This window comes from Lepus europaeus, chromosome 6 (assembly GCF_033115175.1).
Source record: "Lepus europaeus isolate LE1 chromosome 6, mLepTim1.pri, whole genome shotgun sequence".
NCBI lineage: Eukaryota > Metazoa > Chordata > Mammalia > Lagomorpha > Leporidae > Lepus > Lepus europaeus.
This window is the reverse complement of record NC_084832.1, coordinates 85,349,514-85,376,411: the sequence shown is the minus strand read 5'-3', so window position 1 is coordinate 85,376,411 and position 26,898 is coordinate 85,349,514. Positions and strand designations below refer to the sequence as shown.

The 26,898-nt window shown below is 47.9% G+C and overlaps 1 pseudogene; it reads left to right on the top strand.

The window, feature by feature from the left end:
• The first annotated feature begins 8,624 nt into the window (after positions 1–8,624).
• Positions 8,625–20,565, top strand: LOC133762136 (adenylate kinase 2, mitochondrial-like; annotated as a pseudogene).
• Positions 20,566–26,898: the final 6,333 nt, after the last annotated feature.

Sequence of the window (26,898 nt, the reverse complement as noted above, 5' to 3'; positions counted from 1 at the left end):
AGCCGGCGCCGTGGCTCACTAGGCTAATCCTCCACCTTGCGGCGCCAGCACACCGGGTTCTAGTCCCGGTTGGGGCGCCGGATTCTATCCCTGTTGCCCCTCTTCCAGGCCAGCTCTCTGCTGTGGCCAGGGAGTGCAGTGGAGGATGGCCCAAGTGCTTGGGCCCTGTACCCGATGGGAGACCAGGAGAAGCACCTGGCTCCTGCCTTCGGATCAGCGCGGAGCGCCAGCTGCAGTGCGCCAGCCGCGGCTGCCATTGGAGGGTGAACCAATGGCAAAGGAAGACCTTTCTCTCTGTCTCTCTCTCTCACTATCTACTCTGCCTGTCAAAAAAAAAAAAAAAAATCAGCTCTCAGCCAGTCTGGAAAATTCCACTGTTAGTGCCAGATCAGTGCAGAAGGGGCCCGCCAGCCAACTCCTGGCGAGGAGGGGTCAGTGTAGACAGAACAGAGGCCCAGCAACTCCTCAAGGATCCTGAGGGTGGTATAGGCCAGGGGTCCATGCTGACCTTGGAGTTTCCATGAGAATCCACACTGTGCCTCAGTTCAAACCTTTATTCCAGCTGCAAAGGACCAAGGAACCTATCTTATTCTTCACTTTGTCCAGAAGTTGCAACATAGCAGCGATCACAGCTCTGACTTCGCTTCTCCTGTCTTCTGATGAGGCCGTCTATTTTCATTCTATCTCATTCCGGGTGGCAAGGAGGGTGTTCTACATCTCCTCCACACACCCCAATCTTCCCATAAAATTGGACTTGGGGAAGGGCCTTCATTGCCTGCGTGACTTTCCCAAACTCCCTTCTCTCAAATGCCACCATAGTCAGCCAAGCGGCAGAGCTGTCTCCATTTCCTTGTAGTTCCTGCTAAACTCTGAACAAGGAAGCAGTTTCAGAAGTGACTTGCAAGGGATGCAACAGTAGTCAGCCTCAGCATCCCTGCATCTAGCAAAGCACACATTGCTGCTTACAGTTACTAGAAAGGAAGATGTGCAGAGCAACTTCACACATCCACTGCCCTGGGGCCCACATTGTGGCCCAGCAGTTTAAGCTACTGCTGTGAATCTAGCCTCTGCTCCTGATCCGGCTCCCTGCTAATGTGCCTGGGAAGGCAGCTGAGGGTGGCACAGATATTTGGGCTCCTGCAACCATGTGGGAGACCAGGATGGAGTTCCTAGTCCCTAGCTTCAGCCTGGACCAGCCCTGACTATTGCAGCCATTTGGAGAATGGACCAGCAGATGGAAGATACCTCTCTCTCTTTCTCTCTCTCTCTCTCTGCCTTTAAAATAAATCAATAAATCTTTAAAGTAACCCACTTCCCTGCACAATGATCCCCTACTCACCTCTCCCAGCAGTGTTAAGACTTCAAGTTCCAGTAAAGCCATTTTTTAAAGCTGAAGCTGTCACTTTGTAACCACTAGTTTACAGTTGATTTTAGTACTCTCCAGATTTGCTGCATGAAATATTTTCCAACTCTGAAAGTACATGCAGCTCCAGGCAGATTTTCTTTCCAAGATTTAAGTCTTTTTTTTTTTAACTTTTATTTAATGAATATAAATTTCCAGTGTACAGCTTATGGATTACAATGACTTCCCCCTCCCATAACTTCCCTCCCACCCACAACCCTCCCCTCTCCCGCTCCCTCTCCCCTTCCATTCACATCAAGATTCATTTTCAATTCTCTTTATATACAGAAGATCAATTTAGTATAAAGATTTCAACAGTTTGCACCCACATAGAAACACAAAGTGAAACATACTGTTTGAGTACTAGTTATAGCATTAAATCAAAATGTACAGCACGTTAAGGACAGAGATCCCACATGAGGAGCAAGTGCACAGTGGCTCTTGTTGTTGACCCAACAAATTGACACTCTAGTTTATGGCGCCAGTAACCACCCTAGGCTCTTGTCATGAGTTGCCAAGGCTATGGAAGCCTTCCAAGTTTGCCGACTCTGATCATATTTAGACAAGGGCATAAAAGACAGAGTGAGGATAGTAACCAATGATCCTAAGAGTGGCATTTACCAGGTTTGAACAGTTATACAGCATTAAGTGGGGAAGAGGACCATCAGTACACACAGGTTGGGAGTAGAGCCATTGGTGGTAGAGTAGAGGTTATGATTACAAAGGAATGAGGCCCAAGTATGCTAGACAGGGCCTAGAACAAAGGACAGAGTCATTATTAGAGGAGCTAAGAAAGGTGCTGTCTAAGCTACAATTAAGTTTTCTGATTGAGAGGCAAATAGAACCTGATAGAAGGGGCTTGATAATAATCTGTTGGGCTTTAGGCCTTGTAAGTTAAGAGGCCCAGACCTATCTATCTCTTCACATGGGGTATATCCTAAGGGAGGTGTGAACCTCCTAGGGGAAGGCACTCTGTTGATTTACATTACTTGGCTGGCCTGGGAGGAGAGCTGGCCAGGTAAAGGCAGGGGGCATCTCTAACAAGAAATTTACAGTTCTGCCTGCAATGTTGCTGACCCTACTTGACCATACCCTCAGCTGCAGTGGTCACTTTGGAAGTTGGGCTGAGTGAAGGGCTTTTCAGCTTAGAGCCAATAAGATCTGTGGCTCTGACCTGGGCATCCTTCGACTCCAGGGCAGGTCCATTTCCAGTGATCCAACTCTTGGCAGAGCTGCCAGGGCTCTTCACAAGCTGACTTCTGCTGAAGCCCATGCTTACCACATTGAAAGCCACTGCAGTGGACTGGCCTGTTGGGTCTCCTTGAGGGCAGATCACTGTACAGATCAGCCAGTAATAGGCCTGCCGCCCATTGCTTCTGATGCCTAGCTTTCTTTTCCTCCTGGTTTGTGTTAAAGCAGGCCAGAGGATGCAAGTCAAGGGAGTGCCTGTATCCCATCTCTAATCTTCAGTGGCCTGAACTACAAGTCTATAGTCACAGGCATGTTCTGTAGAAGTTTTTCTAAGGTAGACAATGCCCATGAGGAAAATTATATTCTCACTTTAAAACTTTCTTTCCCTTTGGTCTGAAAGGGAGGTTTTTTCTACTTACTGTATACTTCGCTGATGGCGAAGTGAATCTAGCTATGAGATTATTATTTAAGTTCTTATTTTGGCTATGCTATTACAGAAAAATGTTAGCCATCTCTTTTATAAGGTCTAAAGATTAAATTGTGCGTTCTACAGATTCCTTCATAATAGAATTAGTTTCCTACCTGGAAGAGAATAGAGAAATGAAAGAATAAGTTGGGCTTAGAATAGAGAAATGAGGGAGCAAGTCCTAGATCGCTTGCTGACAATAGCAATGTTACCTGAATACTTAGCAAACCGTTTCAACCATTAGATTACAACTTAAGAAAACATTTACCAGAAGGTCCAATGCCTTCTATAAATTTTAAGAATCATGTATTTGAAAACACCTCTTAAATATCTAACATGGTGTAGTTTGTTTAGCCAGTAAACTTAAGCACAACCATCTAAAATGTTTTTAGTTTCTTTCTACCAACAAGTTTAAAACATATGATACACAGATTCAGGTCACACGAATTAAAATGTATCTTTGATTGATTTTAGCAGCTTAAATTTATGGACAATCTTATCTATAAGCCATTTAAAATAAAACTCTTAATAAAATTTCCTATGTGGACATACAATATGTACACACATATAACATAGCATAATAGACCAATATAGCAATTCTAATAATAGCTTTTAAAATCTTTAACTCTTTTTGTAGATTGCCAATTGATTTGAATTGCTTTTTGTTTTTAGATTACTTTAACACATTGCTTTAACAAAGCATCAGAGTTTAATTCTATGACAAAGAGAAATTTTGCTTTCTGTGATTTTTTGCTGTGAGGTTTCCTTCCTTTACCTTCTTTCATATTGGTGACCATGTTTCTGTGTTTCTGTGTGTAACACATCTTTAAGCATCTTTTGCAGGGCAGGATGAGTGGCAACAAATTCTTTCAGTTTCTGTTTGCTATGAAAAGTCTTAATTTCACCTTCATTCAGAAATGAGAGCTTTGCAGGATATAATATTCTGGGCTGGCAGTTTTTCTCTCTTAGTACCTGGGCTATGTCTCCCCATTCCCTTCTAGCTTGTAGGGTTTCTGATGAGAAGTCTGCTGTGAGTCTAATTGGAGATCCTCTGAGAGTGATCTGACGTTTCTCTCTTGCACCTTTTAGAATCTTTTCTTTATGTTTCACTGTGGTGAGTTTGATTACGATGTGTCGTGGTGAGGATCTCTTTTGGTCATGTTTATTAGGGGTTCTATAAGCTTCCTGTACTAAGATGCCTCTGTCCTTCTCCAAACCTGGGAAATTTTCTGCTAGTATCTCACTGAAAATGCCTTCTAATCCTTTCTTCCTCTCCATGCCTTCAGGAACTCCTAGGACCCGAATGTTAGGTTTTTTAATAGTATCCTGTAGATTCCCGACAATATTTTTTAGATTTCTAATTTCTTCTTCTTTTCTTTGGTTTGCCTGTTTCCTTTCCTGTTCTCTGTCTTCTAAGTCTGATATTCTCTCTTCTGCTTTGCCCATTCTGTTTTTAAGGCTCTCTAATGTGTTTGTCATTTGATCTATTGAGTTCTTCATTTCAGTGTGGTTTTTTGTCACTATCACAGTTTCCTGTTCTACTAGTTATTTCATTTCATTTTGATTCCTCCTTAATATTTCATTTTCATGAGAGAGATTTTCTATCTTGTCCATTAAGGATTTCTGTAGTTCAAGAATTTGTTTTTGAGAACTTCTTAATGTTCTTATCAATTTTTTGAAATCCGTATCTTGCATTTCTTCGATCTCATCATCTTCATAATCTTGAATTGGGGTGTCTTTTTCATTTGGGGGCATCATAGTGTCTTCCTTGTTCTTGTTACCTCGGTTTTTGCGTTTGTTGTGTGGCATGTTGGAGATATTTGGTTTCTTCACTGTGGTGTTTTTTCTTGTTACACTATGGCTCTATATTAAGTGGACTGTCTGCTTTCGGTGGAGCCTTAGAGGCTTGAGATAAGTGTGGACTGAGAGCTGGGTTTGGTTCCTCAGGGTTAAGGGTGTGTCAAAGATGACACTCCCAGGTTAGGCATGGTAAATCTCTTTCTTTTTTTTTTTTTGCTTCAAAAGGGAAGTAATTCCGCACAGCTGAATGTAATTGGAGGTAGTTAGCAGGTAAATGATATACCCACAGGAGCCAGAGATCAGAAGCTCTTTCCCAAGGACCACACAGGGAATCTCTGCTGCCCTCCTTGTGGGCTCCAATTCTCCTGCAGTCTCCCACTGGATTGCCAAGTTAGATCCTAATCTTCTGTTATTTCACCCCTCCCCCCAGAGTCAGGTTTTTCTGCTAGGCTCAGGGCTGGTGCAGACCTGAGGTCGCCCTGCTTATGACGTATGTGCAAAATGGCACCTGCTCTGTCTTGCTCGCCTTTGAGAGGTGAGCGGAGAGAGAGAAACTCGTGTCCGTATCGGTCACTTTTTTTATTTTTTTCCTATCTCTCTTCTAGTTAGCCTGGTGAACTTTTCCCCACGGAGTTTCAAGCCTCGTTCCCTCTAGTCTCCTCTTTCTGCTTGCCCGCTGGTGTCTCAGGCTATTGAGATTCGGCTCACCTCGCGTTCCAGCGCTGGTGCGTTTAGTCTGCCGCTGGTGTCCCGAACTTGGGCTCCCACGCTCTCCACGCAGGTCCACTGTGAATCACTAGTTCCGGAAGAATTTCCGCTGCTGTTTCTTCCCCTACTCTTCCTTGACCCTGCAGTGTCTCCACTTTTATTAACCTGTGTGTCTTGCTGAACTATCAATGTGCTCCTTCCTATTCCGCCATCTTGCCGTTCTCTCAGATTTAAGTCTTTGAAGGATAGCAGAAACAAGGATATATTTACATATATATGTATATAAAATGCCAGAGTTCCTTTGAGCTCAGTAGGAGTCCATGTTCAGTGGCTCTGGAGGTCAGCCAAGAGGTAAGGCTCTCCACTACCCTCCGCCCCACCCCCACTCCTGAGTAGGAGGGTGGTAGGGATGTGGTTGACCAGCAGCTCCATGTGGGATCCTGACCCTGCCCAGATGTGTCTAGGCCTTTCCCCCAGCAGCCATCCTCAAGCTGATTTTGTCCAGCAATGATAGACTGTTCTTGAAAGGGAAAAATATTTAGGGGGGTGGAGAGCAAGAAGGAGGAGAGTTTTGTGTTGTTTGTTGTTAAGATGGTAACAGCTGACCCAAAAGGAGAATAGGCCATTTCACGTGCAGTAAATATATTTTTTAGAAGATACAGGGTAAGGGCAAGCATTTAACCCATTAGTTGAGACCTCTGTTCCCATATCAGAGTGGCTGAAATCAATACTCTACTCCAGCTCTTGACTCCAGCTTGCTGCCCGTGCAGACCCTGGGGAGCAGCAGGTGGAGGCTCCAGTGGTTGGGTTCCTGGCCCACACGGAGACCTGGATTGAGTTCCCAGTCCCAGGTATTGCAGATATCTGGAGAGTGAGCCAGTGGCTGAGAGCTGTGTCTTTATCTCTGCCTCTCAGATAAGTGTTTAATGTAAATACAGAATGTATTTGCTAAGTCATTTTTCGGTGAGACGAGATCGTGGTGTACTGGCAAGCTGTTCTGTCTAGCATGTGCAAGTTGTTGAAAGCATACAGTCTCTCAGTTTGTGCTTTTTTTTCAGTCCTCCATATTTTTTTTGACTCGGCCATCAACTGCTAGCTAGCACTTGAGAAAATGTCTGAGGCCACCTGGTGCCAAAAAGAAGTTGCTCTTGAAAACCTTGCTCAAGGGGCCCCTTGATGAGACACCTGCTCTTTAAAATAGAGATCCTCCACCTCAGAGTGATCCTGTTTCCCTGGCAACCTGCTGCGGCCTGCCTGGACTCTGGCTTTTGGCACAGCTGACCAAGTAGCTTGGGGTCTGTGGCCTCCAGGCCCAAATCATTCAGATGCTTCGGTGCCCCAAGTTTATTCAGTGCATATGCTAAGGGAGACTTCCTTAGCCTGGAATCATCCACAAGAGGTGAAAGGGAACAGTCCTGGCTGGCTGTTCTCCACTTGCTACAAGAAGCCTCCAAGGTACATTCCAGCTGTCTTTAACCCCCCCTTGGTGTGTTGGCCCATCAGAAGTTTTTCTGACTTTGGGGACCACCCACAAAGTTGATCCTAAGGGCACCGTGCTGCTCTCTGAAGAAATAACAGTAGCAGCAAGGTGGGGAAGACCAGGAACAAATGCATGGAGGTGAGCCTGGCCTAGCTCGAGAGCAGCCGGGAGTCACTGCCCTGGAGTGCAGCCACTGTTGGCTGGAGCCTCTGACCAAATATGAGCATTACCAGTCATTCCAGAAAGAAGGCAGGCCTGGCCAGGACAAATGTGGATGCATTCAATAGGAAAGATGAGAACAGAATCCTGGATAGCCAGCTCACGAGTGGATGTGGTGTGGCCCCAGGCTCCTGAAAGGAAAGGTGGGTCGTGGCCCTTGTTCGTAGGGACAAAAAAATGGAATTTGGTGACCATCTGATGTTGACTCTTGCTCCTCACAGGTGCTCGCTTGTTTTATTGTGTATTTTTGTGTAGTACAGTGTGACACTTCATTACCCATACATGATGTATATGTGTAGTTGGCATCTCCATTTCCTGGAATGTCTTCTAAATTTTTAATTGACACATGATAATGGCACCCGCCATGGGGAGGAGCTGGAAGGCTGGGAACATGGGGTGGTGATGAGGAGATGAAGAGTTCCCTGTTTCTTCAGTGCGCACTGTCTACTCGGGCTACAGTGTATGGAGAAGCTCGGGGCCAGCACTTGCCACAGGCAGGATTTGCTATGGTTCCTAGCAACCCCACACAGCAGGAAACTGGAAGGGAAGGCTGCGGGGCTACCTCACAAGCACCCCTCTTTCTTCCAAGAATCTGGCACAGCTGATGGCACCAAAATCCCTCCTGAGCCCAATGTCCTCTCCTAGTCCTTTCTCGGGAATCAGAGTCAAAAACAGTAGAGAAACGAGAGCCATCTGCCCCAAGCCGCCTCCTCTGGGTTCCCTGCCCGGATGCTCCTTCTTACAAACCCAGTGAGCATAGTACAGAGCCATGTTCTAGGCGGCTTGCACACTGAGCCAAGGAATGAATCAGACTAGGCACAGGGGCTGTGTGGCCCTCCGAGAGCTCCTGGAGAGCCCCCTCTGTGGGCCTTCACCTTGTAGCATTTTTGGCAGCCCCCACCTTGTGTCTGCTACCCTAAAATCTTCTTGCAGCTGGAACCTAAATCAGGAAATTGGAGTCCCAGTTTCTCAGGGTGGGCCATGTATGCTACTGCCTCTGCCCAAGGTGCCACCCACTCCCCACCACAAAGTGGCTGGGGAGACATCGTCTCCGTGATACATGCACACACAGACACCACTTCCTTTTCATGACCTCCTGTCCTTTTTGAACCAGAGTGGAAAGCTAGTTCTAAAGCAGATCGGGTAGGCCAGCCACAGCCCAGGCCCCAGGACCAGACACAACTCCAGCTCATCATCTCCCCACCACCATAAACAGCCCATTCTTTGCCAACACCGCAGGTCACACTCCCACAGGTCACATCTCCAAAGTAGGCAGAGGTAGCATCCTGCAGACCCCAGGGAAGGGTTCTTCATAAGGGCACAGCACCCCGTGGAGCTGCCTCTTCAGCTGTCCAGAAATGAGAAAGAGGTTCCTGGGGTCTGCGCCCACCTGCAGAGACAGCGGCAGGGATGAGACAGGTAAGCACGAGGCTGGTGCGCACATGGGACATTTATTCCTGCCTCTCCCCCGACTTCAGTGCAAAAGCTGCAGGGTCCAAGAGAGGGGAATGCATCGAAGGCCTTGAGTCTCTCTCTCTCTCTCTCTCTCTCTCTCTCTCTCTCTCTCAGCGAGGAGAATGCATGCTGGTCTACTCCCTCAATGCCTTCATAGTTGGGGCTGGGCTAGGGTCAAAGCTAGGAACTTGGAACTCAATCCAGGTCTCCTGTGTCAGTGGCAGGTACCCAACTACTCAGCCATCACTCAGCATCTGCGTTGGCTGGAAGCTGGCGTCAGGAACTAGAGACAGGAATCAAACCCAGGCATTCCTATGTGAGCTGCAGGCATCTTAACCTCTGGACTAGATGCCTGCCCACCTTGGAGATTATTTTTTTTTAATTTTTAAAGATTTATTAATTTGAAAGGCAGAGTTATAGAGAGGCAGAAGCAGAGAGAGAGAGGTCTTCCATCTGCTGGTTCACTCCCCAATTGGCAGCAACTGCCGGAACTGCCCTGATCCAAAGCCAGGAGCCAGGAGCTTCTTCCAGGTCTCCCACATGGGTACAGGGGCCCAAGGACTTGGGCCATCTTCTGCTGCTTTCCCAGGCCATAGCAGAGAGCTGGATCAGAAGTGGAGCAGCCAAGACTCAAACAGGTGCCCATATGGGATGCCGGCACTGCAGGCAGTGGCTTAATCTGCTGCACAGCAGCGCTGGCCACTGGAGATTCTTAAATCAAGGCCTTTGTGGATGTGTTGGCCTCTGCCACAAAGGTAACTGGTGTGCACCTTGAAGAGGGGACAACAAACCCAAGGAGACCAATAAGACTAGAGCTTCCCTGTGCCTTTAGCAGCTGGCTCTCTACAGCCCAAAATCATTTGTTTCCCTGTGCTAAGCTAACAGAGTTGTGTGATTATGTTTAATTATTTTAAATGTTGGGCCAAATTCTGTTTGCTCTCATGAATTGCTTCATTGTTGAATACTCCCACAAGCCCATGTGTTAGAGGCTTGGTCTCCACAGTGAGGCAGTTGCGAGGTGGTAGAACCTTCCAGAGGTGTAGCCTAGCTCCCTGGGGCCACACATGATATAAGAACCTGAATGTGGCCCCATCACTCTCAGGATTCCTGGTTCCCTTCCTGTGTTGAGGCTCTGCCTTCTCCATCATCAAAGGTCCTTTGCAAAGCCAGAGCAAAGGCCAAAAGAATAGGCCCTTGCTGTTCACACCCCCAGGGACTGGCTCTGCAGGTGATGGAAACAATGGGTGTTTCGTGGTGGAGGAAGCTTTCAAAGCCCAGGTTTGGCTCTCTAGCCTTTGTGACTTCCCTGCAATCTGAGCGCCAAAAGGTCGCTCTCCTCTCCTACAGTTTATTTAACTTAAAAAAAAATTGGGGCCCTGGCGCTATGGCGCAGCAGGTTAACACCCTGGCTTAAAGCGCCAGCATCCCATATGGGCGCCGGTACAAGACCCGGCTGCTCCACTTCTGATCCAGCTCTCTGCTATGGCCTGGGAAAACAGTAAGAAAATGGCCTAGGTCCTTGGGCCCCTGCACCCACATGGGAGACCCGGAAGAAGCTCCTAGCTTCAGATCAGCACAATTCTGGCCATTGCAGCCATCTGAGGAGTGAACCATCAGATGGAAGACCTCTCTCTCTCTCTCTCTCTCTCTGCTTCTCCTCTCTCTGTGTAACTCTGACTTTCAAATAAATAAATGTCTCCAAAAAAATTCTAAAGCACAAAATACTTTTTTAAAAGTTTTCTTTATTTATCTGAAAGGCAGAGCAGCAGAGAGAAAGAGAGAGAGAGTGGCCAAGACCTTCCATCCACTGGTTCACTCTCCAGATGACTGAGACAGCCAGGGCCGGGCCTGACAAAAGCCAGGAGCCTGCCACTCCATCCTGGTCTCCCACATGAGTGGCAAGGGCAATCTTCCTCTGCCTCCCCAGGTGCATTAGCAGGGAGCTGGATCCAAAACCAAGCAGCTGGGACTTGAACTCACACTGCTGCACAGGATGCTGGCATCACAAGCAGTAGCCTAACCCTTTGCACTGCCACACTGGCCTTAAGAACTATAAATACTTCATAAAAACATAACCAGAACCACACTCTCATTCAACACCAGCTTCATGTTGTGGTAAATAACACTTCTGACCCCAGTAATTGATGTTTCTTCTTTAAAAAAAAAATCTAGAAATTCTGTTTTAAATTCTTATTTATTTATACTTATCTGAAAGGCAGGAAGACAGAGAAAGAGAGAAAGAGATCTTGTATCCACTGTTCATTTCCCAAATGCCCACAACAGCATCCTGTTGCCTCCCAGGTTGCACATTAGCAGGAAGCTAGAATTGAAAGCAGAGGCAGGATTCGAAACCAGGTACTCTTTTTTAAAAATATTTATTTATTTAGTTTCAAAGCAGAGTTAAAGAGAGAAAGAAAGAGAGATTGGCTATCCGTTGGTTCATTCCCCAATGACCATAACAGCCAGGGCTGGGCCTGGCCGAAGCCAGGAGCCTGGAACTCCATCTGAGTTTCTGATGTAGGTAGCAAGCACCATCTTCCACTGCCCTTCCAGGCACATTAGCAGGGAGCTAGATGGAAAGTGGAGCAGCTGGGACTTGAACTGGTGCCCATGTGGGATGCCGGAACTGCAGGTGGCAGTTTTACCTGCTACGTCACAGCACCAGCCCACACCTAAAGCTCTTGACATGAGCTGCCTAGGCTATGGAAGCCTTTTAAATCCACAAACTCCATCAGTATTTAGACAAGGCTATAAGCAAAGTGGGAGTTCTCTCCTCCCTTCAGAGAGAAATATCTCCTTCTTTGATGACCACTTCTTTCCACTGGTGTCTCGCTCACTAAGGTCCTTCATATAGGACATTTTTTTTGCCACAGTGTGTTGGCTTTCCATGCCAGAAATGCTCTCATGGGCTTTTCAGCCAGACAAGATGCCTAAAGAGCTGATTCTGAGGTCAGAGTGCTATTTAAAGCAATTGTCATTCTATGAGTTGGTTGTATGTACTGCTCCACATGTTGGAGCATTCACTCCTTTGTAATTTTATTATTATTATTACCAGACCCTTAATCCTATCCACGTGATCACTTTAAACTCAAGATGGTATTTTTACTACCCAGCTGAAGGGGATTTGGGGTCCCATGGCAAATTTTGAAACTGTACCCTTAGAAGTCAGTCCATAGGAACTATGTATGTAGAACTATACAGCTTTACAGTTACAAACTTCATACATTTCATAATTACAACTTTAGGAAAATGGTGATCCTTCCCACACTCCCACCCCTCTTATTCCTCCCGCAGATTTCTATTAGCTAGTGACTTAATCACGAGGCCAAACATGCACCCCTTGTATTTTATATTTATATTGACATTTCAGCAAAGTCATCACAACACTGTTCTCAGACACAGTGTTTCAGAAAATAGGTCTTTTCTCAAAGCTTTTCCCACAAGTCTTTCCATAATAAAGCTTCTCTAGGGCTCCTGGGCTGCCCTCAACATCTTCTAGAACCAGGAACAGAGGCCTTTTGGAGAGGCTTGGCAGCACCACCCTTGGGCAACAGACCCTCAGAGTCAAGACTCTGTGACTCCCAACTCCTCTGCTTGCCCATGTGGCTGTGATTAAGCCAAACACTGTCATGGCAGAAGGACCTGGGCTGCAGAACCAAGGCAGAGAGAAAGACAGAGTGCGCACAAGCTCTTCCTTTCTCTGCCTCGCAAATAAATAAATGTAATTTTTTCAAAATTCTGATTCTACAAAAAATAATCATATGGGCTGAAAGCAGCTGTATGATCAAGGATGACAAATTAGGAAACTGGCCTATTTCAAGCCAAAACTTGGCTTGGGAGAAGGACATTGAGAAGCTGACCCTGGGAAGGTGACCTGAATACAGTGCTGTCCACCAGAGCCCCTGAGAGATGAAAGAGGGCCTGGGGAGTGTCCCAGAGAGGGGCAGTGTCAAGATGTGGAGAGGGGTGAAGCCTTACTGGTTAGAATGAGTGGTGACAACAGCATGACGTCCCCCCCAGCCTACTAGCCCTGCCCCCCGAATTTCCCCTACCCATTAGAGAGGACTTGTGTAAGCGCCCCAGGGGAGGATCGGTCTCTGTGGAATGGCCTGTGACCACAGAGATGCTGACAAGCCCTGCTCAAGCTGAGGCCAGGGCACATACATCGGGTGCCCAGGAGGGCTGAGGCACGCACACATATGCCTGGGCCTTGTGGTCTCACCTTTGAGAGCTGAACAGTGAGTTCAGCCAGGGCAGGGAGCCAGTGGCATCTGCAGCACCCCTCCAGGCCAGTCTCACTGAATCTGGGAGAGCCACAGTTTAAAGCCTCCCCATCCTCCTTTGCCTCCAAGCTGATGCTGCTATGGGCTCTGCCCCGTCCCTTTTCCCTTTATGCACAACCAGGAATGATCCCAAGAACTTTCTCCCCCTATCCAGGAAGCAAATTCTGTGTTGGAGGCCCCTTGGACACATGAAACAGACACCAGACCGGGAGTCTGATTGGGGACCTGCTTCTGCCTGGCGCCCACCTGTCTGTGCCTGGGAAAGCAGCATTCACATCCCTGTATGTGGTTGCTGAGCCCCAGAGCTCACAGATGCCATATTCCCAGAGTTGTGCGGGGTTCTTTGCCCACCCTGGTCTGCTGCTTACATGCACAGTCACACACCAGCTTCCAGGGCTGTGCCCAGGCCCTGCCCACAGCATGTATTCCAGTAACAGCTCCCTGCCCAGGAAGCCACCAGTTTCCTGGAAATCGGCATGATATCTGGAGCGCTGTGACTGGCAGGGAATCCAATGCCAGAACAAAGATGGCAGAACCTTCCCAGAAGAGGCAGTCTGTGTCACCTGGGACCTGTGATGCAAACCCAGGCATTGATTCTCCAGCTGTCTCAGGTCCAGCTCTGCTGTGCATCAGGCTTCAGGGAAGGAAGACTCCTAGTCCCTTTGCTCTTGGAGCAGAGTCCTGCACCCCCACCCACTCACTGCCACGTAGCAATCTGGAGCCACGCCCCTCTGGGCAGAATCCTGGACACTGTAGTTTGCCCTCTTAGCATCTGCATTAGCCAGCCAGCCCCATTGTAACGAGACCTCAGACAAACTACTCATGAAGGAAGGTTGATTTGGGCTCATGGCTCTAGAGGATCACAGTCCAAGATGAGGCTGTTGAAGATGTACTTCTTGCAGGCATAGTCCCAAGGCCTCTCGCATAGCAAGAACGAAGTGTGCCTCTCTATGCCTCCTGACAAATCCACCACAGGCGCCATCCTAACAACATAATCCAGCCTCATTACTTCCCAAAGGCCCTGTTTCTCATTATTTACTTTATGTCTCTGAAAGGCAGGGATGTTAGGTAGGAAGTTAGGAATTAGCTTATGTGTGTGAGAGAGGAGCCTGGGGAAACCAGCGTCTATAGAAGCCCAGCATCCACACTTCAAAGTCCTGCCCAGACCCTGATAACTTTCCAGGTGGTCCCAGCCCTTCCTTCCATGGGAAAGCCCCCTTCTCAGCATCAAATGGGTTGCCTGGCCTGATAACACTAAAAACCCCTACACTCTCCTCTAAGGCAGGTACACTAGGGGGAAGCCCCTTTGCTAGCAAACCTGGGGTGGAATTTCCTAATTTACACTTAGCAAATCCTTTGTCCTAGAGGAGGGGTGGGGATGGGAGAGGAACCTGGACTCCTTTTCCCTTGTAAGCCCTTGGGCTAGAGCAAGGCTGGGAGTCAGGAGCACAAACCAAACCAGGGATCCCACATGGGTGGCAGGTACTTACCTAGTTAGTTGGGCCATCACCTGCAGCCTCCCAGGGCCTTCTTTAGCAGAAAGCTGGGAGGGGGAACAGAGCCATAACTCAAACCCGGGGACTCTGAAGAATATCCAGGCACCCCAAGCAGCAGTCACTGGGCTAAATGCCTGACCCCAGGCCCTTCCTCCATACACCGTAATTGGCTTAAGTTCCAAGCTTCTGAGCACCATTCTTGTAGAAGTCTGGGGACCCAGTCTTTAACATGTTGGCCTTTGGGGGATGCTCAAAATAATATCCAAATTATAACAGTGTCCCTTTCCCTAACAAATCACCTTGTAAAACTGTCCAGGCACAACCACCTCACCCTGGGGATGAGTGATCCAGGCCAGCCCTGGGGGACAAATGCTGAAGAATCAGGTCCTGAGCCCAAAGCCAGGCCTCAGGACAGGTGGTTCAGAGCTTTTCTAGTTGTTCCAGCCTTAGGAATGAGTCCTCCAACATCATGCTGGTTTGATGCTTGGAGAGGGGTTGCCCATAGAGGAAATCCCAGACAGTACAGGTGCTGAGTCACAGCCCCAGAGTCAGAGCCAACCGCAGCTTCCCAGGACCACGCCCGCCTTCATGCCCTGGCACACTCAGGGCTCAGCTCTGCCTGCCCAGGTGAGCCACGCTTCCCTTACGGGCCTGAGCGTCACTTCTGCCTTGCAGTCCCTGGTCTCGGATCTCACCAGCTTGCCCATCTCCTCCAGCAGCATTTGTGGGCCTTTGCTCTCCCTGGGTACCTGCCTTCCAGACCCACCTGTCCTCTATGTCTCAGAGCCCAGCCCCTGACCCGGCAGATAGCACTTCGGAAGTAGGGGAGCCAGCCCCACCTCTTGGGCCAGGCAGACACTGTTCCCTGCCAGGAAACTATTCTGCTGCACTGGTCTGTGTGTGCACCTTCCCAGGACAGGAGACTCAGCTCCCTCACAAGCCCCTCTCCTGGCCCCCTTGACAGCAGGCACCTTAACCTCGCTTTTGTTTCCTGAGTGCCAGCCTCGCTGCTACAGGAGATGAGAAGCCACCAGTCTGATGCTTCATGAGTCCCCTGCCCTCTGTTAGTTTGATGTTGCCTGAGAGGGCCTTGTCACATTTTTGCTTCCTTTTTGCCACCTCAGAGCTGGGGCAGGGATTTCTTTTCACTTTCTGTTCCAGAGGGGAGGCGATGGGGCCACCAGGGTAGAAGACACCTGGGAGCTGCACCCAGGAGCCAGCTGGGTGCTCTCCAGCCATCAGCTGTTGTAAGCTCTGTGCACAGAGGGGAGAGGCCGGGGCTGTGGCGATGGGACCCACAAGGCAGTTTGGGAGTTCCTCCTGTACCCCCTACCCAGACTCTTACCCACCCTAAGATAGAAAAATGCCCAGCCTGCTGAGGTCTGGGCCCTCTGCCATGTGTTCAGTCGGCGTGCACACTGGCAGTTGGTTACCCACCTCTGTGAATTTATTATTTATTTGCTTAGAATAAATTCAGCTTGGTTGTGAGTGTGCATCCTTTCTCCTCTCTGATCTGCATCCCTTTTCCTTAACATTTGGTGCCTCGTGTGAGGGAGAGAGTGAGGGATCCGCATCTTGCTCAAACCAGCCACTCCTACATCCCCTGGGTAAGAGCTGTGATCCCCCCCTCCTCCCCCGCCCCGACCTTTCTTCTTTCTGAACTCCTTCCCTTCTTTGCTGTCTCTGCCCACCTTCTCTTTCCTACAATCTCCTTTTGTCCTTTCTGGAAGGAGACCATGAATGCATGTGACCGGGACCAGACTAAGTGGAGACTGAGGATTTCTGGCTGAGGCTACTCTTTCGTGGGATCCGAAACTCTCCAGGTAAATACCAGCAACACTGCCCAATGGGGTATTCTAGTGTCACCTTCCTCCTTCTTACTGTCATTTCTTTTCTTTTTTTTTTTTTTAAATTTATTTATTTATTTGAAAGTCAGAGTTACACAGAGAAAGAAGGAGAGGCAGAGAGAGGTCTTCCATCCAATGGTTCACTCGAACCAGCACCCATATGGGATACCGGTACTGCAGGCTGGGGCTTTAACCCACTATGCCACAGCACTGGCCCCCTGTCATTTCTGACTAAGTGCATCTCCTGGATGGAGGGAGAGTGTAACTCTGAGGTCACCCCATCAGATGGCCCTGCGAGACACCTCTCCAGAACTCCCCAGATGAGTTGAGAACCACTGTAGTCACTCACGTTCTCACTTGCACTTTCTCACTTGCACTTTCTCATTTCCCCATGAATTTACAGCCAGATCTCATCACTGCATGCCCACATTGGACCTCATTCTCAGCCCATTGGATGGGTAAGAGGTCAGCTCTTGTCTCCTTAGAGTGAACTGGGGCAGACCAGCCATTGTCTCTCATCTCCAGGAGGTCTAGTGTAGACTTTGGTCCTGCTTACCCATCCCTTTTGTTCCGGGAACAAAAGGAGGCCTCTGGGAAGTCTAACATGGGGTGAACCTGTTCCACTTGAGAGTGAGGACATTTGCCTTAAAGTCCAGACCACTCTTCCCTGGGAGAAGATTCTGATTGTGTGGGAATCCTTGAGGGATGCCCTAAGAGAGTGATCCTCCAATCTTTGGGCCCATTTCACCAGATCCATGGGCTCCAAAATTTCTCATATTTTGCCTGTCTCTTAAATTTGCACAAATTGGTCCAAAAGGGGGAGATAAGGCCAAAGAAATATGCAATCATTTGGCACTTTTGCTCTCAAAATTGTTTATGAACTTAATAACTGCACAGAGAAATGGAAAATAGTCAGAGGTCCCTTACATTCAAGCCTTTGTCCTCCTCCAAGGTCATCTTTCCTCATTCCAAGCCCTTGGGCAGGAGAAAAGCCAGGGGCCTCCTCTAGAACCCTTGACTTTCCCTTCTTCCACTGTTCCTGTTCCCTCAAGGATGCTGCCACCTTTGGAACATACCTCTACTCACCCTGTCGCCCTGTCTGGCTGGATTGGAAGTGGAGTAGCTGAGACTCAAACCAGCACCCATATGGAATGCTGGCATTGCAGGCAATAGCTTTACTTGCTATGCCACAGCACTGGCACTTGTGGGAAATGTTTCTAACATCTCATTTTATCCTCACAATCATAGTACTCTTTTTTTTTTTTTTTGACAGGCAGAGTGGACAGTGAGAGAGAGATAGAGAGAAAGGTCTTCCTTTTGCCGTTGGTTCACCCTCCAATGGCCGCCGTGGTAGGCGCGCTGCGGCCGGCGCACCGCGCTGTTCCGATGGCAGGAACCAGGTGCTTCTCCTGGTCTCCCATGGGGTGCAGGGCCCAAGCACTTGGGCCATCCTCCACTGCACTCCCTGGCCACAGCAGAGAGCTGGCCTGGAAGAGGGGCAACCAGGACAGAATCCGGCTCCCCGACCAGGACTAGAACCCGGTGTGCCGGCGCCGCAAGGCGGAGAATTAGCCTAGTGAGCCGCGGCGCCAGCCCATAGTACTCTTATTCTTACCATGTGTAAGTAACATTTCAAAACTTCTTACAGGAATGAATGGCTGCTATATCCCAAGCCATCACACAGGAACAACACAAGACTCTTCTTCAATCAGTTCAATCCCCTCCCCATGCCAACACCCCATATTAGAAGGAAGTAGGCAGAAACTGGTGCCCCATCTCCTTATCCAAACTCAGAGTCAGGACTGATGGAACAAGAGCATAAGCCTCAGCCATTTTAGGTTTATGCCTGAAAGTAAATAAAAATGTCATTCTACCCCTTATCCCTGCCTTCTTTCAAGAGACCAGTTCAGTCTTATACCCACTGCTCTTCACCCCAACCCCTTCATTCTTCTCCAGGTTTGAAAGCCCATGGGAAAACTTGAGGAACCTGTGTGGAGAAGCTAACCTCCACCTACTGCCCCCTCCAACAGACCCTTACCCACCTAAGATATAAAAAGGCCCATCATACTGCTGGGTCTGGGCCCTCTGCCATGGGTTCAGTCAGTGTGCAGACTGGCAAGTGGTCACCCACCTCTGCGAATTTATTTTCCTTGAATAAATTCATTCTGGCTGTTCTTTACAGGCTCTGTGCATAGAGAGGAGAGGTCCAGGGCTGTGGCAATGGGCCCTGGAAGGCAGTGTGGGCCCCTCCACCTCCCAGAGCCCCCTCTGTGGGGATTTGTTTCCCAGTGGAAGTCAGAGGCCTTAGCTCCTGCAGGTGGAGGGGACAAGATACCTACAAGGCAGGTACAAGGAATGACCCAGAGCCATAGTCAGGGAAGGATGGGCCAGGCACAGGGGTCACCTGTGAGCTGACAGCTGCCTCCCTGCATCTCAGAGCTCAGTCTGCAGGCCCAGGGGATGCGGGCCCTGTCTTCATGTCTTCTGCCTGCCGTGAGAGCCTGAGCAAGGCCTGTAGCAATGCCAAGTACTGCCCCGCTGCAAACGGGAAACACCTGGAGAAAAGCTAATTTTCAAGTTAAGGTGGGTGGATGATGGAAACAACTGGGGGTGGGTGGTGGGGAGAGGTCCTGTGGTGGCAGCTGAGGTGAGGGGAAGAGGTGCTGGGAAGGGGGCAGCCACCACACAGAAGACTGTGTGCGTTTCATGTATTCCCAGGCATGCTTTAGCATCTCCTTTTAGACATAGGACATAGGAAAGGTCACTCTGGGGCCCCAGGATGGTGTGAGCCAATGGCTAGCTGTCTCATGGGGAGCCCTGGCCTCCTGCCTAGTTGCAAACCAGGAAATCCAGGACCTCACCCAAGGCTTTTGTAGGTTGGATTCCTTTCTGCTTCTGTGAGCCTGCCTTGCCCATTCCGATTTTTTGCCTCATAGACTCAGCCTGTAGCAGGCAGTGTGTTCAGAGGTGTTACCATCCCACTGTGATTATCCGTATTTCACAGGTGAGAAAACTGAGCCTCAGACTGGTTAGCCGCTGTGCCCAGGGCCACACAGCTTATATGAAGCAGGGCTGAGAAACCAAACTCCAAAGACAGCGCTCTGAACCACTAAGAAGGAGACCTCACACCCTGCTCCTGATGGCCCCTGTTACCCACACACTCCGTCTGCCCTCCATACACTCAGCGTCAGTGGTGTGACCCTCGCCCTGGCTTGGCTGCACCGCTGCCTCCTGCAGAGGCCACTGGGGGTCTCTGTGTTTGTGCTGCGCTTATGGCCCCACCTGTGTACTCACCTGCCCCAGCGCTCTCCTTCTGGGCTCTCAGTCTAAACCTGTCCTGAGAGATGGAGGGGGAACTCTCTCACATCTGTGTAAAAGAAAACAAACCCAGGAACTGAACAACCTTGAAAAGGAAAAGGAGGGTTGCCTTAACCACGAGTGAATCAAGACTCAGGACAAATTCGCTGTAATGAAAGTGGTTCAGGGGACGTGAGTGATGGTGCGAGGTGCGCTGGCCTGGCAGCGCTGGACCTGTGAAGAGTGAGAGGGTTCGGCAGACACGGCTCCCAGTGTGCCAGCAGGAGAAGAACCTGTGGATCATAAAGACATCCGGGCCTTGCTGCTAGGGCTGCCCCGGGGCTGGCACTCAGGCACCTGGATTGGCTGAAAACTTTTGTGTCTGCTGCTTGGCCACTGGGGACATGCTGAGGGCCATGGTAGCTTCTGGCTCCGAGCTGGGAAAACAGCTGTGGATACTGGGAAATTGGTGAGTGAAGAGATGGTCATGGAGCTGACTGAGAGGCTCTGGAGCCCCCGTCACGGAGAATGATTTTCTGCTAGATGGTTTCCCTCAGACGGTGAGGTAGTTCTCATGCAGAAGAGGGAAGAGAAGCTTGGTTCTGTGATTGAATTCAGCATCCCAGACTCCTTGCTGATCCAGAGAATCACAGGAAGGCTGATTCACCCAAGTGGCCATTCCTATCACTAGGGATTCAACCCCCCAAAGAACCCTTGAAAGATGGCATCACTGGGGAATCTTTGATCTGTCAATCAGATCAGAAAGCCTTGAAAATCTGCCTGGAGGCCTACCATACTCAGACCATCCCAACTGTGGACTACAGGCAACGGGGAATCTACTCTGCCATTGACGTGTCCCAGACCCCTGATGTCGTTTCTGCGAGCATCTTTGAAGTCTTCTCCAAAGCCACATGGCAGTAACAGAAGGCCAGGCAAGATCACACCACTGCTCATAACCCTGCCACGTGAGCCCTGCTCTTAGGGCAGAGGGGAAGGGTGGAGATGGAGGGCTGGTGAGGAACTCAAGTGTTTGGAAGAGCAGCAGTGTTCTCGTAGTGAGGCAGCTTCTTTTACACTCAGATGAGTTTTAAAAGTGTAAGCAAAAGGGAAGAGTAATCAAAAAACTCTGATGGGAGAGACTGGGTACAAATAGAGGCAATCGTATTTCAAAGGAATTGGGTTTTCATTCTCTTGAACTGGTGATGATATATTTTTAAAGCCCGTGCCCTAAGACCTCAGCTTTTATCTCAGAACTTCGTGGATTACCAGGCCAAGAATACAGGAAATGGTACTGGGGTCTGTGTACAGGAAGCATTTTGAATATTCACCTTGGTTCCTCACATCATCAGATCAGAAAGTCATCTGCATGTCTGTGAGATCTGGGGGTTCACGCACACAGGTGCTGGCTCAGCAAATCAAATTTACTGGCATAATGGGAGACTGGACTCAGTCCCTTCCTCTGATATCCCACTGATTTTGCCAGTCCCCCTGCCCTCCTGGCTAAGCCCTCAGCAGCCACTCAATGCAGTGCTACACTTTTCATCCGTGGTGTGTGAAGAGTCCCTTTAAACTAACGAGCAAGGGTCCTATGCTTTATCACCCAAAGACTGGCTTTTCCACTCTCAATGCCTGTGATTGGGATAACTCAATAGCACTGTGATGACTTGTCTTCAATGAAGTGTCTTTCTTAACTCACGAAATGCTGCCTTGTTCGACTTGTTGGTAAAGTATATGAAAAATTTGAAGAAAAAAAAAATGTAGTGCAGTGGGGTGGACATTTGGCCCAAGCAGTTGAGACGCTGGTTAGGAAAACCATGACCCACATGACCCACATCAGAGTACCTGAATTTCAGGCCTGGCTCTGATTCCTGCTAATGCAGAACCTGGGAGGCCACCATTATGGCTCAAGTGCTTGGGTCTCTGCCACCCATGTGGGGATCCCCGGATAAAATCCTCAGCTGTCTTCAGCCTAGCCCAGTTGTTGGAAGAGCTCTCTTTGTCTCTGTGCCTCTCAAATAAATAAAATAATAAATGGAAAGTGATGCAGCATGAATATGATAGCCAGCAGACCCTGGCAAGACAGAGCACTCAGGCATGGAGACTGTGAGTCATTAAGGAACAATGAATTGTTTGTAAATATGTTGGGACCATGAGCTCACCCAAGAAGGAAAGTGAAGCATGTTATCATAAGTAACACTACAAGTAAGAACAAACTTGGGATGAATTAAAGACTTTGGGGCAGGTATTGTGGGCAGCAAGTGAAGCCACCATTTGGGACACCACCTCCTACATCGCAGGGCCAGTCTGAGTCTTGGCTACTTTGCTTCTGATCCAGTTTTAGTGCAAAGGCAATAAAGGGTGGCTCAAGGACTTAGGCCCTTGCCACACATTATAGAAGACCAGAATAGAGTTCCTGGCTTTGGCCTGGCCCAGATCTGGCTATTGTGGGCATTTGGGGAGTGAACTACCAGATGGAAGATCTCTCTCTCTCCATCTCTCCCTCTTTGTCATTCTGCCTTTCATATGAATAAAATTGTCAAAAGAGACCTAGATGTACATTTTTCAGCAGTGTTAGAGGTTGCATCAGGTAGGCCCTGTGAAAGAGTGCACCTCACTAACCCCTACCACAACCCTGGACCCCTGCAGCTGCCCTACTTCTCTGCCCCTCAGAGGACCCAGCCAGCTCCTTGTTCCTGGCAGCTCCTGAAGCCCAGGACTCCTGCCCGCAGCCCACTGGCCAAGCCTGTCTGCAGAACCAGGCATAGGGTGGCAGCTGGCAAGAGCTCCCCATGGCTAGGCCCTCCACTTGGACTGTTCCATCCAGGAGAGGAACCAACTCACAGTGGTGAGGTCAAGTGTGAGTGGGCACTCCCCATCCACTCCACCCAGTCTTGTTTGGAGATTCCTATTAGGGTGCTTCCAAAATTTCAAGGATAAGTGGAATTTAAAAATCAGTTTATGGGGCCAGCATTGTAGCATAGCTGGTAAAGCTGCTACCTGTGATGCTAGCATTGCATATGAGCAGTGGCTTGAGTCCCAGCTGCTCCACTTCCACTACCCACATATTTGAGCCCCTTTATCCACGTGGGAGGAGACCCTAAAGAAGCTCCTGGCACAGTCCCAGCCATTGCGGCCATTTGGGGAGTGAACCAGCAGATCGAAGATTCTCTCTCTATCTCTGTCTCTCTCTGTAACTCTGACTTTGAAATACATAAAATAAATCTTTAAAAAAAAGATCAATTTATTTGATGTAGAAACTTGTTTTGAAATCCACACATTTTCTGTGAACTTGGGAAAACCCCTTTGTAATGCATGGATTTCAAACTTCTTGCACCACAATAATGGGCCACTTCATTCCACTTTCCCCTAGACTTTTGGAAGTGCCCTTGTGAAAAGCAGGGTTCCGTAGGTGACAGAATGACCTGGCCAGATGTCCTGGGTGCAGTCACGGAAGGAGGGTTTGGAGTCCTGAGAGCAGCATGGGGTGGGGGATGGGGGTGGGCCAGGGTTCCATCAGTCTTCTCAGTCACCACAGGGTGCATATGTCAGAAAAGATGGATTCTGATGAGTTTCCAATGATTTTAATTGAATCGTCCAACAGTTAATGTGGAAGGACAGCAGCCAGCACTGCCACTCAAGGTGACATCCATAGTGGCATCAGCAGAGTGGGCTGGAAGTGGACACAGCTTGCCATGAATGTGTCTTGCTTTCAGGAGCAAGGATGACCCCTTCACCAGGTTCACCTCACAAGGAAAAGGACAAGAAAGGCTGCCGCTGTGTCATTTTCTAGGAATCTCTTGAGTTTTAGTGACCACTGCCAGGAAAAGCCCCCATCTTTGTCCTCATGGTCTCCATCACACCAGGCTTTTCTAACCAGCCTTAACAGTGGAGCTGGCCGGCCCTACTGTGGCCAATTACAGACAACTTGAAAGGCCACATGGAGGGTGCTTTGAAGATCATCTAGGGGCCAGTGCTGTGGCGTAGCAGCTAAAATTGCCGCCTGTGGTGCTGGCATCCTATATGGATGCCAGTTCAAGTCCTGGCTGCTCCACTTCCGATCCAGCTCTCTGCTATGGCCTGGGAAAGCAGTGGAAGATGGCCCAGGTCCTTGGGCCCCTGCACCTGCGTGGGAGGCCCAGAAGAAGCTCCTGGCTCCTGGCTTCAGATCGGTACAACTCCAGCCATTGCGGCCAACTGGGGAATGAACCTGTAGATGGAAGACTTCTCTCTCTCTCTCTCTCTCTCTCTCTCTCTCTCTCTCTCTCTCCTTCTCCTTCTCTCTGTGTGTAACTCTGACTTTCAAATCAATCAATCAATCTTTGGGGAAAAAAAAGATCATCTGATTCCTTGTAAATGCATGTGTATAGGCATGGACACATTCCTTTTTTAAGGGCTGACATTTTAGTAGAGATCAATCAGTTTTGGAACCTCAGCTGTTTTCCAAAATGAAGTTGTATGTTGTGAAATAACTTCTGGAATTGTATTGCCTACTATTATCTTAATACAAACATAGGGAGTTTTTTGAAACATAAATTTCTGTCTTTAAAATTTGGGGAACTGGCATTGTGGTACAGCAGGTTAAGCCTCCACTTGCAATACTGACATCCCATATAGGAGCATCTGTTCCAGTCCTGGCTGGTCCACTTCTGGTCCAGCTCCCCAATAATGTGGCTGGGAAGCAGCAGAAGATGGTCCAAGTTCTTGAGACCCTGTCATTCATGTAGGAGACCCAGCTGGAGTGCCAGGCTCCCTGGATTCAACCAAGTAAAGGCCTGGCCGTTGGGGCCATTTGGGAGTGAATCAGCAGATGAAAGATCTGTGTGTGTGTGTGTGTGTCTTGCACTCTCTCTCCTTTTCAAATAAGTAAATACATCTTTAAAATAAAATTGTGATGTCAACTTTAACCTTAAATACACTAAATTAAATCTACAAAATGAGACATCACAGACCTTTACTGATGAAAAAGCTTTTGCTTTCCAGTGGTCAGATTACCAAAAAGCCTATTGTTTTTGTGAATTAAAGCCTTTGTTATTACTCCTGCTTTGAAGATGATAATATTCTGTGTGGACAAATATTTGGACTCATTCCAGGTTTAGATAGTTATTTTTTAAAATATTTATTTATCTACCTGTTTATCTATTTATTTGTATATTTATATATTTGAAACACAGAGTAATGGAGGCAGGGGAGAGAGAGAGAAATCTTCCACCTAGTGGTTCACTCCCCAGTGGCCTGCAGTTGCCAGGGCTAGGGCTGGGCCAGGTGGAAGCCAGCCGGGAACTTCATTCAGGTCTCCCATGTGCATGGCAGAATTCAAGTATTGGGGCATCTTCTGCTGCATTGGCAGGAAGCTGGGTCAGAAGCAGAGCAGCCAGGACTGGTGCTGATATGGGATGAGGGCACTCCAAATAGTGGTTTAAACTGCTGTGCCACAGCACTTGCCCCTAGCCTTAGACATTTCAACATATGCAGATTTGAAAGTTTAACTCCTCACAACCATGATGAAGATAAAGGGAGTAATTTCTGTCTATCTTCTTTTTCAAGTAATTTTGGTATTAAAAATAAAAACTGTGTTTTGTTGTACTATAAAATGTGTTTGATGTACTATAAAATATGGAACTGATCTTTTCAGGATTAGAGATGATCGACGTTTTCTATGTACTTTTATACATTATTTTCTCATCAAACTAGTTAACAAGTATTTTCATATGTTTGTAAGAAAATATGCTATCGCAGAAAACTTTGTGTATATGTAAAGATAAGTATTTAATTCTGTGTGTTTGCTTTTAACTTACAAAGAAACAATCTTAGAAGCTACAGAAACTAGCAGTGTTACTTGCTGGTCTGGTGCTGGTTGTACTCACTTGGGCCAGTCCCATCCCTACACACCTACCTTCTATAACATACATAGGTAGAGATTACAAAATCACTTTCAGCATGCCCTATCAATATTGACTGTTAATTCAATGCAATACCAATCAAAATACCGAAGACATTCTTCTCAGATCTGGAAAAAATGATGCTGAAATTCGTATGGAGACATAGGAGACCTTGAATAGCTAAAGCAATCTTGTACAACAAAAACAAAGCCGGAGGCATCACAATACCAGATTTCAGGACATACTACAGGGCAGTTGTTATCAAAACAGCATAGTACTGGTACAGAAACAGACGGATAGACCAATGGAAAAGAATAGAAACACCAGAAATCAATCCAAACATCTACAGCCAACTTATATTTGATCAAGGATCCAAAACAAATCCCTGGAGTAAGGACAGTCTATTCAATAAATGGTGCTGGGAAAATTGGATTTCCACGTGCAGAAGCATGAAGAAAGACCCCTACCTTTCACCTTACACAAAAATCCACTCAACATGGATTAAAGACCTAAATCTACGACCTGACACCATCAAATTATTAGAGAACATTGGAGAAATCCTGCAAGATATAGGTACCGGCAAAGGCTTCTTGGAAAGGACCCCAGGAGCACAGGCAGTCAAAGCCAAAATTAACATTTGGGATTGCATCAAATTGAGAAATTTCTGTACTGCAAAAGAAACAGTCAGGAAAGTGAAGAGGCAACTGACAGAATGGGAAAAAATATTTGCAAACTATACTACAGATAAAGGGTTGATAACCAGAATCTACAAAGAAATCAAGAAACTCCACAACATCAAAACAAACAACCCACTTAAGAGATGGGCCAAGGACCTCAATAGACATTTTTCAAAAGAGGAAATCCAAATGGTCAACAGACACATGAAAAAATGTTCAAGATCACTAGCCATCAGGGAAATGCAAATCAAAACCACAATGAGGTTTCACCTCACCCCGGTGAGAATGGCTCACATTCAGAAATCTACCAACAACAGATGCTGGAGAGGATGTGGGGAAAAAGGGACACTAACCCACTGTTGGTGGGAATGCAAACTGGTTAAGCCACTATGGAAGTCAGTCTGGAGATTCCTCAGATCCTGAATATAACCCTACCATACAACTCAGCCATCCCACTCCTTGGAATTTACCCAAACGAAATTAAATTGGTAAACAAAAAAGCCGTCTGCACATTAATGTTTATTGCAGCTCAATTCACAATAGCTAAGACCTGGAACCAACCCAAATGCCCATCAACAGTAGACTGGATAAAGAAATTATGGGACATGTACTCTATAGAATACTATATAGCAGTCAAAAACAATGAAACCCAGTCATTTGCAACAAGATGGAGGAATCTGGAAAACATTATGCTGAGT